At 38.2% G+C, this 12,124-nt stretch overlaps 1 protein-coding gene across 1 annotated transcript in view; it reads left to right on the forward strand.

The window, feature by feature from the left end:
* The first annotated feature begins 789 nt into the window (after positions 1-789).
* Positions 790-12,124, forward strand: part of ASIP (agouti signaling protein) — a 33,204-nt gene continuing 21,869 nt past the window's right edge. The window contains exon 1 of the mRNA XM_054981185.1: positions 790-867. The gene's annotated coding sequence lies outside the window, so the exon portion shown is untranslated. The remainder of the gene's footprint in view (positions 868-12,124) is intronic.

Here is a 12,124-nt window from a genome sequence, read left to right on the forward strand (position 1 = left end):
TATCTTCAGAAATTTATTTATCATCAGAACCCTCTTCAGTAGCAGCATCATTTTACTGTTTGCCTAAAGGTGAGTGTATAATTCAGCATGAGGTCTTCTAATATTCATTCCTTGCTGCAAATATCTGAAATGGCAAGTCTTAAAATAGGGATTAACAAATCCCAGATGCCAGGTCCCCGTGGTGCTTAGAAATTTCATTGTGGCACTTAGAACTTTTAGCGAGAAGTTTATTGTAGTTTGTTGTATAACATAAAAATGCCTGTACATGAAGTTCTTGTCATTTGTTTATATTTTAACTTAACACCACTCAGTGATGGTAGATGAATTCATTTTTTAACCAGTTGCTTTCTTTACTGCTGCAATACTCAATTAAATGGAATGTGACAGAACCTCAAGATTCAATATGGCTCAAGAGCACCATCCAGAGCATCTGGGCTATGGGACCCCTGGGACTTACGTGAGAATAATGCTTTATCCTCTGTTCCGCATTGGGGCTACCTGGTCTACTTAATCCTTTTTTGACAAAGGACAAGCAGCTTGGGCCAGATTCCCTTTTTGTCATAAACCATTAATATGGTGGGACCATCCTATAATAATTCTCTGATTGGTAGCAAGTCTCTGACATAAGAGATGGAGCTTTACTTGAGATTGGTTAGATCCCTAATCAATCTCACGAAGGAGGCTGGCTGAGGTCAAATTCCATTGCCCATAAATATCTGGGAGCCCTGGACTTTTCTTTATCCCCACTTTGAAACAGCCTAACATTTAGAGATTCCAAGACTTGTGGACCAGAGATAAAGGACACATCCACTATCTTGGTACTACAAAGAGTGTTGTACATGTGCTGGAGAACCTGCTACAATCTAGGTAAATGTACTTAGCTGAGTTATACCAACTTATATTGCTTTTATTTGAGAAACTGTGTTGTGTGATAGTGTGCTCTCCCCTGTGTTTTGTATTTGTCTCCTTTCCTACCCCTTTTGAATCCACCCACCATTGCCCCCTTTTTCCTATAATAAATCTTTTTATAAAGACATTTTTGGCTTCTTTAGCACAATACACTTCTCTGGGATATTTCTCTGAATCTCTTCCTTATGTGCTTGGGAGCTATGCAGTTTGCTATACGGTATTTTTCAGGGTTTCCACCTTGTTACTTTGTTATTGTGCTAGGACTAACTTGGAAGAGCAGCTTCCCAGCGAGCCAGTCTAGATGTTCCCAGAAGATACATGCATGATGGCACCAGTTTAACTGGGTGATTTCCAGGGAAACCTTCATCTAATAGGATTCCCAGGAAGGAAAAACATCTTGCCCCCCTTTCCTACCATAACATGGAAAATTTAAAAGAAATAATGACATTATGAGAAATTGCAGAGAAGTCAGCTGTTTATTATGTCGATGATGACTATCAGGGTTATCCCATATTTATTTATATATTGCGACAATTATATCATAGCTTTATTAAAATTATGAGAACTTGTAAACAGTTTAGGATTTGGTTTTATGGTAACAATAACTACAGATAGGAAGGCATGGAAATTTTGGCATAACGACAGGGGTCCTGTTTTTTTCTAAGGATGTTCTTTCACAGTCCAATGGAAAAATTAGGAAGTTAGGAATGTATAATATGAAACTATTTACATAAGGTGATCTACAACAGTAGATAATGATGATAATTTCTATATTTGCTGTAGATGTATACAATGTATTTTCAAGGATATGTTCAGTGTTTAAATCATATATCAAGAATTTTTAACAAGCATTCGGTCTTATTAGGAAGTATTTGGGTCTTCCATTGCCTAGCAAAAATAATTCTTGCCACCATCAGTAAATTTAGTGCCAGATCCCTATGAACAACTGGACTGATTTCAATGTAATTAAAGCACATTTTTAAAAAACCTTCTGGCTTCACCAAAAGAATAATGTTTCAAAGTTCATTAATAACGTTATGAACTGTTTTTCAGAAAAGTTGCACTCTGCAACATCTCTGCCATGTATGTTGAAAACGAGCATTTTCCAACAGAAAAAACACCGTCTGTTACTTATCCTGCCACTAACTTTAGATAACCTCAGAGATGTCATATACCATTGATCAATCATTTTAAAACAGTTCTTTGTCAACTGAATGTTCACAGCAAATAATTATCCTGTTCTACAGTTAAATCTCCATTTCTCATCATTTAGTTCAAAGCCAAAAGACTTCAGCCATTTTGTATTATGTTCATTATTTTTAAATTCTAACTGAACAAGTAAATGGTACAGTTTTGGAAAAGGTTTCTCATTATCCAGTAAGTTACACTCAAATATTTAGGTGCTTCTCATTTTATTTATTCTTATTTGTAAAGATTTATATCTTTAAATAAATCTTTATATCTCAGGAGGGAAGAGAGAGGTGAAGAAAACAGCACCTGTGTGATTTCTTTGCTGACTTTCTATTTGCACAAATCAAAATTACAGTTTTTGATTACTTCCAAATACATAGTTTTGTATGTATTTGGAAGTAATCAAAAACTGTAATTTTGATTTGCACAAATAGAAAGTCAGCACAGAAATCACACAGGTGCTATTTTCTTCACCTCTCTCTTCCCTCCTGAGAGTGATTTTTTAAAATTTATTTTATAGCAGATACAAGCATCTCATAAAATAGATAAAAATATGATAACAGTGGTATCAGATCTACTGTCATAAGTCTTTATAAAATGTTTCCAAATATCTAAGAATAAGTTCACACACTGTTGTCATCTATATGCCTTATGTGCAAATGTTAATACGGTTGTAAGATCCTCAATCCATTAAATTATGGGAGATGGGCATTTGTCTCTCCAGCATTGTAATATAAGACTTTTAGCTACAGCTATGAAAGGTTCATTTTCTTTCTTTCTTTTTCTTTCTTTCTTCTTTTGACGATTGGTTAGCCTCCATGAGACAGGAAAATTGTTTAGAAGTACATAAATTCTCAAAAATATGTGAATATTCTAACACAAAATTAATGAGTAATGACTTCCTCCCTAAAAGATGAAATAACTGGACATGCCCAAAATATATGCTTAAGAGACCTGTCCTGTTATTTCCAACACCAGCAATTAGATACTTTACTTAGTCCTTTACTATAAAGGCACTGACTGTGGCATCCAATATATCCTAAACATAATTTTTGCTGAATAAGTTGCAGCTTGAGACCCATAGAAACAACAAGTATAATGTTTAAAGCCATATCCCATACCCCTCCCGAGAGTGATGACATGGCTTCTGTTATGCCGCAAGCTTGCTGTTTGCAAGTGGGTGGCTGGCTCCCTGATAACATTGGAACAGCTCATGGCCCAACTCCATGTGACCCCACTCAAACAAGTACTGTTAGCTCATAAAACAAAAAAGCTAAAGTCTGTGGGTATATAGTAATTTTAAACAAACTGGTTAGCATTCTGCAAACGAATGGAAAAGACTTTCCATTCCCAACTCAAGCTGGCACCAATTTCAATACTTTGCAATGAGCTGTGCTTTCCATTTGCCTGCTGTGAACTGGAGATTTCCTGCCCCTAGTTCCTGTTGCCTGCCAGCACTCCTGCGGGAGGGGAAAAAAAATAAAAATTCACCATCAGAAGATGGCATTACATCACTTTTGGGTTTTCATCTCCTTCTAGGAATCACCAAAACCTCTATGGGTTTACCATAGAGTTTCCGGCAATTGCTAAAGAAACAGGATAGCTTTGAGCTGGATGCAAGTTAAGTTTTCCGTCAGCAGAACTAAATTTTTGTCCTACAATTTTGAGACTGAAAGTGGGAGCTACATCTACACCTGTATTATGACAAATTTTTCCTCATTTCTATTCAGGGGCAGGTTTGGAAATTATTGACATCCCTTCTGAAAACTAGCCCCATTTTGTCAGTGACATAAACGTTTCATACAAGGAATGAGCCAACATGATCAACACCTAGACATGGGACAAAGTGACACATTACAGAGCCTGTTTGGTGTACTGGTTAAGAGAGCCGGGACTCTAATCTGGAGAACCAGGTTTGATTCCCTACTTCTCCACTTGAAGCCAGCTGGGTGACTTTGGGTCAGTCGCAGCTCTTCCAGAGCTCTCTCATCCCCACCCACCTCACAGGGTGATTGTTGTTGTGGGGATAATAATAGCATACTTTGTAAACTGCTTTGGGTGGGTGTTAAATCATCCTGAAGGGCGGTATATAAATCAAACGTTGTTGTTGTTGTTGTTGTTGTTATACATGAAACTGCAGCCCAACAGCCCTCTTTTTATTCCCAAGGCTACTTTGGGGCTGCTACAAGTGATCACAAAGAAATAACTGGTCAGGGGAGGCCAGTGAACTTCCCCAGGTGCCACCCAGCTCCAAGTCACTGCTCTAGTGGCTTTTCCCAATCACATAGGCAGCATAACCAAGCAACATTCAGCCTTGGTTGCCTCGGTCAATAAGCATATGTAAAAGCCTGTATCTGACCATACAGTTCTGAACACAAGAGTACTTAAATTTTCAGAAGACAGAGCAGTAGTTTCTTCCTCCTGAGCTATTCCTGATGATCTGCTGAATTCCTCAGGAACAACATTTCAGGCAGCTGCCGTGAGAGGGAGGAATCCTCAGAATGTCGGAAAACACTGCCTCCTCTTCTAAAAACTTAAACACTCTTAAGTCTTTTGAACTGTGCAGTGGGGGATACAAACTTCTAGTAGCGTCATGTGGCTATAAATCACCATTGTGGTTAAGAACTTGTGAGATTTACAAGTGAATTCTGGAAATTATGGAAAGGAGAAAGTGTGATGTATGTAATTTTACAACAGAGAATTAATCAACTACCAAATCATATACCATAAAATTCAAAACTATTCTCTGTTTTGTTGATATTGGGGACAATCAATTTATTTCTTTGTGTGTGTGTTTTATAGAAGGCCCTACAAAAACGTTTTTATAGATATTTTGGCTTTTGTCATTTCAGCCCTGTTAGTTCTTCACATTCAAAGACAAGCAGCAGGAATTAGAAAATGACTCTGATTATATATAATCCTTTTGCAATCATCATGCCCATTTAAAGCCTGGGGCAGTTTCCTGTCTGGCCGATGTACGGGACCAGTCTGAAACAAGGACTTCAGAGCTTAACATTTTACCAAAACACCTTTTCAATTTTTTTCCTAGTAATTATTCTTGTCTGGCTAGCATCTGGTGCTATTCCAATTGAAGTCAATGGAATTTTCTGTCATTGAAATGACACAAGATCATGACAAACTACTCCAGTAGTTTTTTCCTGTTTGGGATTATTCTCTTTTCCCTCTTTTTAAAATTGTTTTAAAGATAGTTAGAAACAGAGCACAGATTTTTTAAAAGAAACCTGACCAAAACCAGAACATCAAATGATTGGGCAAAGAAACTGACCATTCCAGGTATATTTATGTAACTGGCTGGAACAGGTTCTGCATGAGTTTCTTTACAATACTGAAAGGGTGTTTTTCAGTATTGCAATAATGAATACCCAACGGTGTAGTGGTGACTCCAGGAACATTGTTAATGTTCTCTACAGACCAGGAGGAGAAGTAGAAAGAGCAGAAAGCAGGACAATGCACTGGCCACTTAGGTAAGATGGAATTAACTAGTTTCTGTATCAATCATTGTTTTTCCATATTCTTATATCCTCATGGATTTTATGCATAAATTTGAGTTTTATGCAGAAATGATATGTTGAGATTTTCCTTTTCTATCCAGACCCAAAAATGTTGGGCTTGATTTCTGAACTTGGAAAGTTGAAATTAAAAGTTCCTTCAGTATTCAGATGTTTCACTCTATCTCCTTTTTGCATTTCAAACACATCTTCACTATCTTTTTTTGTTCTCATCATTTTTTAATTCTTTTTGCCAATGGCATTATTTCCCCTAACTTCTCTTCAAAAAAAAGCTTTTATTGACTGTATCTTCTTTGATTTCTTAAAAAGTATGCATTAGTTAAATGGTTTGGGTTCTACAGTTTTAGGAGTGGTGTCTGATTTTTTAATTTTTTTAAAAAAGCTGCCAATGGAGCTTTTATAAATATATTTTATCATTCTTTCTTTCGTTTTTTTGTAGATCTTCAGCATTCTCTTATAGCAAAAGTAAGAGATTTTAATTCTCTGTCCGTTCTCCTTTTCTTCTTATATTAACATTATTATTAAATATATGAAGAAATTATACTTGCTTTAAAATTATTTTAAATTTCTGTTACTTTTTCATAACTTGCTGAAACACTTAGATTTCTTACTTAATGAATACTGATAAATGAAAAATTTAAAATTTTTCAAAATTCTTATAAAATTATTTCATATTAACATTCCTGATTTTTATTCTGGATTAGGGAGCTCTGTATTTTCCCTAATCTATTTACACAGCAGTTTTATTATTCCATGAATGTACATGCCTGTTTTTCTTTTACCAAGTTTAATTTTGTTCTATAGTAAAGGAAATCTATGATATTTCTTGTTCATTTGCCATTTCTTTATCATATTTGCTGTTCTGGACATGTTAAAATCAGTGAACATTTGGAAAATATAACATTTATTTTTACCTTTGTTTTAAAATGTCACTGTTTAAGACAGAGTTTTTATAACCATGGGTAAGTGTTTAAAAGTTAGATAATTTTTTCATTAAAAAAAGCAAATTGCTGTTTTGGCTTCATGGTTGTTAATACAATGAGAAACACTACAGCATACGTTCCAACATTTCACAAATGAATAAGGAATAGAATAAGCCCCGAAGAATGTCCTTATAACTCCTCTTTGTTCTTACATCAAGGACCACTGCCTGCCCTGTGTTTATTCACTTTCACTCTTATATATAGCTGATAGCTCTTTGTTGTGGCTGTAGGGTTCATTTATTTTATAATAGTCCTTCCTGTCTTGGCTTCTTGAGTGTGATATCTTAGTAAATAGACAATAGCATTTCTTTTTCCAAAAATTCAGAATTTTAAATAGAATATTTGCACTTCTTGTAATAAAATAGGAGTCCAATGCCACCTTAAAGACTAAAAAATAATAATTCTAGTACAAATTTTCACAAAGAGAGCTCTGACTCATAATAAATACATTTTGGTAATCTTAAAGTGCCACTCAATTCCTGTTCTATTTTGCAGCCGTAGACTGAAAGGGCTATCCATCTGCACTTATTATAGCTCACATTCAGTAGCATTTACTATCCAGATGAGCACTTAAAGGATAGCAGGGAAGCAAATGTACTGTATGGCATGTGCATGCACAACAACAGAGGTATCTCCAAAATCTCCCATACATGCAAAATAGGAATGAAGGGAATGGACAGTTAATTCCCCTTCACCCCACACCACAATACAAATTCAAATCAGAATCATGCATTTTTGTAAAGCTAACAAAAAAACATATTGGAGAACCAATTGCTGATCTTCTAGCACTGCATATAGGTTTGCCTTAAGATGGCTTTTCTTTCAAAGTTTAGAAAACAAAACCCTATTTGCAACGCTTGTTTATTCGATCATTTTCCTCCCATTGCCCTTTCCCTCTTTGCTGGAAAAAGAAAGAAAAGCTTTTAAATTACAGGAAAATTATATTAACATGCTAAACAACCAGGACAATAACAAAATCAGTTAGTTTAATGTTGATAAAAAGACACTATAAAAAATGATTCCGTCTCCCTTGATGGAAAAACGGTATTACTCAACCTGTTGGACTGGATCCAAAGAACCATGAGCTGCAGGAAAACAGCCAATAGGGCAGTTTCACAACTGCTTGCACAAGAGTTCGTGCAGAACTATAATAAATCATCCCTAAGACAATTCTTATGCTTTCGCACAAAGTTATGCAAGCCCTTACGCATCATAAAAGCATCTTTGGAACCCTTTACACCCTTCATGGCAATCTTCTTGCCATGAAGCATCAAGAAGTCCTTCTGTGAGTTACAGGGCATCTTTTGTGGGCAGCAATTATGGATCCAAGCAGGTCAATTTTCACCCATTCCACCCGCCTTTCTCTCCAAATAGAGATCCAAAGCACCTCAAACAATAACAACAAAAAAGTCTAATAAGAAAAGAACAAATGAACATGCAAAGTTCTGCCCAATCTTCCTACCAGCAGTAGAGTACAACTCTCAAGCTAAGAGCCAAAACCCAAGGTTAAAATTATAATGGTTTTATGACTTTTAATGTATTTTTTAAGTGTTGTTAGCCGCCCTGAGCCCATCTGTGGGGAGGGCGAGGTATAAATCAAATCAAATAAATAAATAAATAAATAATAGTCAATGGAGTAACTGTAGAATGGGAATGATGTTCATGCTCCTGCTCGTTCCTGCTAACAGTCGTGCTGCAGCATTTTGCACCAATTGGAGCCTCTTAGTTGGAGTGGGGGGTTCTCCCCACCAAGCCTCCTTTGGGGTGGGGAGGTTCTCCCCACCATTGCACCTTAATGTATTTGGTTAATTTATTTTATTATTATTTATTGTATGTTGATTTTAGAATTTTTGTTTTTTGTTTTTATTGATTTTAAATGATGTTCACCACCCAGAGCCCCTGAGGATGGGTGGTTTATAAATCAAAGTAATAAATAAATAAATAGTTAGCTTAGATGGGAGACCAATGTATAGTGCATTACAATAGTCAAGTTTTGATGTTACCATAGCATGGATCCAGGTGGCCAGGTCGGCTGTGTTGAGGTAAGAAGCCATCTTCCAGGCTAGAGTGAGGTTGCAGAAAGCATTTTTTGCCACTGCCTTAACTTGTTTTTCTAGTAGTGGTGCTGGATCCAGTATAACTCCTAAGCTCTTAACCGAGTCTGCAAGGGTCAGATGAAACCCATCAAAAGTGGGGAGTACAATGTCTTTCAAGATCTCTGCCTTCCCAACAAGCATAACTTCAGTCTTGTCTGGGTTCAATTTCAATTTGTTATTTTTCAGCCATTTCACCACAGCTGTCAAGCAGCGATCTAAGATTTCTACTGCATCCGAGATACAGAGTTGGGTGTCATCTGCATATTGATGACATCCCACTCCATAGCTGTGAATGAGTTCTCCTGAAGGTTTTACCTATTCACTGTTTACAGACAGAGGCTATTTTCCAGAGGATTGACTATTATATCTGCATTTGTGTTTTTCCCTGCAGTTTTAACTTTGGTTAGATTTACATTTAGACAATGAAACCTGTTTTCAAAAAGATCTAGAATCTGGCATATTTGTAGAATGTCCAATGAAGTACAATGGCTTTTTTAAAAAAGCACAAACCATCTCCCACAGACAGATCAAACAATATTGTTAAAGAGCATTGTTATTACCCCAATCCAGCTAATGTTAGACATCATTAAAATCCGATAAAAGCAATGAAACTTACAGTACCATACTAAGCAGAGTGAAGTCTGTAGGTTTGGAAGGCTATAACAGTTTAGGAGACAACACCGTTAGTCCCAACAGACCTCTTCCACTGGGTTCAATGGGTCATGCCAATATTCTATCTTATCTTGGATTTGCCCTAAAATTACTTGCTTACATTTAATGAACTCGATCCCACTATATTCCTTTTGTGTATCTATGTATATCTAAGCAAAGATGATATTTCTTCCATCTGACAAAATAGGCTTTAGACCATGAAAGCTTATGCCACAATAAATCTATTAGTCTTTTATGGACACCATGTGACCTTTTGCTCTTTTTAGAGGCTGGCTTCTTTTGCCAAACAGAATATTGCTTTTAATTAAGTATCTGCTGCTCTTTGCCACACATTAGGGGAGCTTATGATACTACAAACTGTCTTAAAACATAAATCATATGGGAATAAAATGTAGCAAAACATAACAGTGAAGCTGAAATAACCTTATGTTTATTCTCAGATATTATCTTTGATCTCCTCAAACCTGGGTAATAGTGAACCAGCAGGGATTTTAGTCTAGTTCTCTGAAGAAGGGAGCTTTGACTCTTAAAAGCTTATACCCTGGAAATCTTGTTGGTCTCTAAGGTGCCACTGGAATCAAATCCTGCTGTTCTACTGCAGACCAAGACAGCTACCTATCTGAGAGTCTCTCTATATGAGACGTGGGGGTGCGTGTCCATCCAGTGTCAGGAAATACAATGTTAGCCGGGAAGCATAGTTTTGAAAGACAGAGCGGTGGAGATCTCTCTGGAGGGGATGGATTCTCTTACAGCCCTCTGCCACCTCTGGCCAAAGTCTTAAACAGCCCTTGCTGTTTAAGACTTTGAATTAACCAAGCCTCAGCAGGGCAAAGGCTCCAGAAGGGGAGATGCCAGAGGCAGTGGAGGGTGGTTCCTTCCAGAGAGATCTCTGCTGGCTCTGTCATTTAAAATATGCTTCCCAGCTAACATTGCGTCTACCAACACTTGATGGACATGTGTCAAAAGTATTGTGCAGAGAGAGGTTTATGTGTGTGAAGTGTAAGAAGCAAAGGATCTTTATGTTGTCCTTGTTTCATGTTACAGAGGGGCAGGGCCGCGCCCATTGAGGCCAGGTAGGCGGTGGCCTCAGGCGTGGGATGCCAGAGGGAGCGCCGGAGGAGGCGCGGGGGCAGGAGCATGTGCCACAGAGCTGCAGCCTCCTATCCCTCCCGCCCTGCGCTGCCCTGCGCTGCCACCGCCACCAACACATGCCCCTGGCTGGGCACGGCCGCCGCGGGCAGGCATCTGCAGCGGTGCAGGCAACCGAGCAGGAGAGCTCGGAGGCCACCTGAGCGCCATCAGAGCCGCCTGCCGCATCGTGCATGACATCATCACGCAGGCCGGAGTGTGCGCGCTTGCACACGCGCTTGCACGCGGAGAGACACTCAGCCGGCCAGCTGCAAGAGCCGAAAACCCTTGCACCACCCCTGCAGAGGGGGACATACTGGGGGGGGGGGACATGTGCACCCTACCTTTCTGCTCTACTGGCGCTATCCCTTTGATCTGTAGATTGCTACTCGCAGGGAACTTTCTTCCTTCCATCTTCTCCCTCACTTGCACACATGCACTCACTCTTCATCTTGCCACCATGGAGGACACAGGACTTGCTTCCTGCATCCACCAGCATCCTATCTTAGATAGATTAAACTAGATTCTGTCTCTTCTCTTTCTCATCTTGAGTGGAATTCCTAAATAAAAAGGACTCTTATTTTCTTTACTAAACTAAACCAGCTTTGTGCAAGTTTATTATCTCATTAACACGTAGTTAAACACTTAGCTGCTCTGCTTCTGAGCGCTGCCCTGCTTCTAAGCTGCTCTGCTTACATGAAATCCTCCCATTCTAAGAGCAGTGTTCACTTTTAAAATATCAGTTTAATGCTTTTAGAGTTTAAACATTTTTCTTATATATTTCTGACTATACCTATTAATTCAGCAAGTTCAGGCAACGGGGGACGGATTTTCTTATTCTTGAACAAATCTGCACCTGCGAAAGAAATATGCCTCCTACTGTACTCACCCCTCCCATACACTTTATGGCAAAATGAAAGTCTTTCTTGTTCCAGCAAATTGCAAGAAGAGGGTAGACAAAAGGTGTGGGGGAGAAGCTAAAACTGCAACGAGACACAATAAAGACTCCTATGAGATCTCAAGCCTGTGACAGAGAAACTCTAGTTAAACAATAGATTTTGGATCCAAGTCCAATATACCAAAGACTGATGGAGAGAAAGGAGGGGGCAAATAGCATGCTTCTTCCCAAGAGGTAGGTCAACTTTATACAGTATGCATAGTTTGCTAAAATGTCTTTATTCAAACAAATATTTACTGTATAAGGCTCTTGATGGGTGGTTTTCTAACTGTGTTCCAGGGAATCCTGGAGTTGCTTGGAAACTTGTCAGGGGTTTCTGAACAAGAACATTGGTAAGGGCAGAAAAACTTCAGGGACATATAGAATGCGTGTGTGTGGTTGTTTTCCTACAACAAGAGCCTATCACAGTATTCCCTGAACACTTGTTTAAAAATTCTTTCTATAACAGCTATGAAGCCAGTGTCAGACTCATGAATTTTTTTATGTGCTGTTAGTGTTAAAAGAAATGAATACAGATGAAGCATAGTTCTGTTATAGCACATTTCGTATGTTCTACATATATACAAGGACCATGCATGAGGGAGTGGGATTGCTATGGCAAGCTCTGTGGTCGCTGGTCAATGCATTTTCATGAGAAGCATGTGTGTTCATGAGAAC

Source organism: Eublepharis macularius, chromosome 5 (assembly GCF_028583425.1).
Source record: "Eublepharis macularius isolate TG4126 chromosome 5, MPM_Emac_v1.0, whole genome shotgun sequence".
Classification (NCBI taxonomy): domain Eukaryota; kingdom Metazoa; phylum Chordata; class Lepidosauria; order Squamata; family Eublepharidae; genus Eublepharis; species Eublepharis macularius.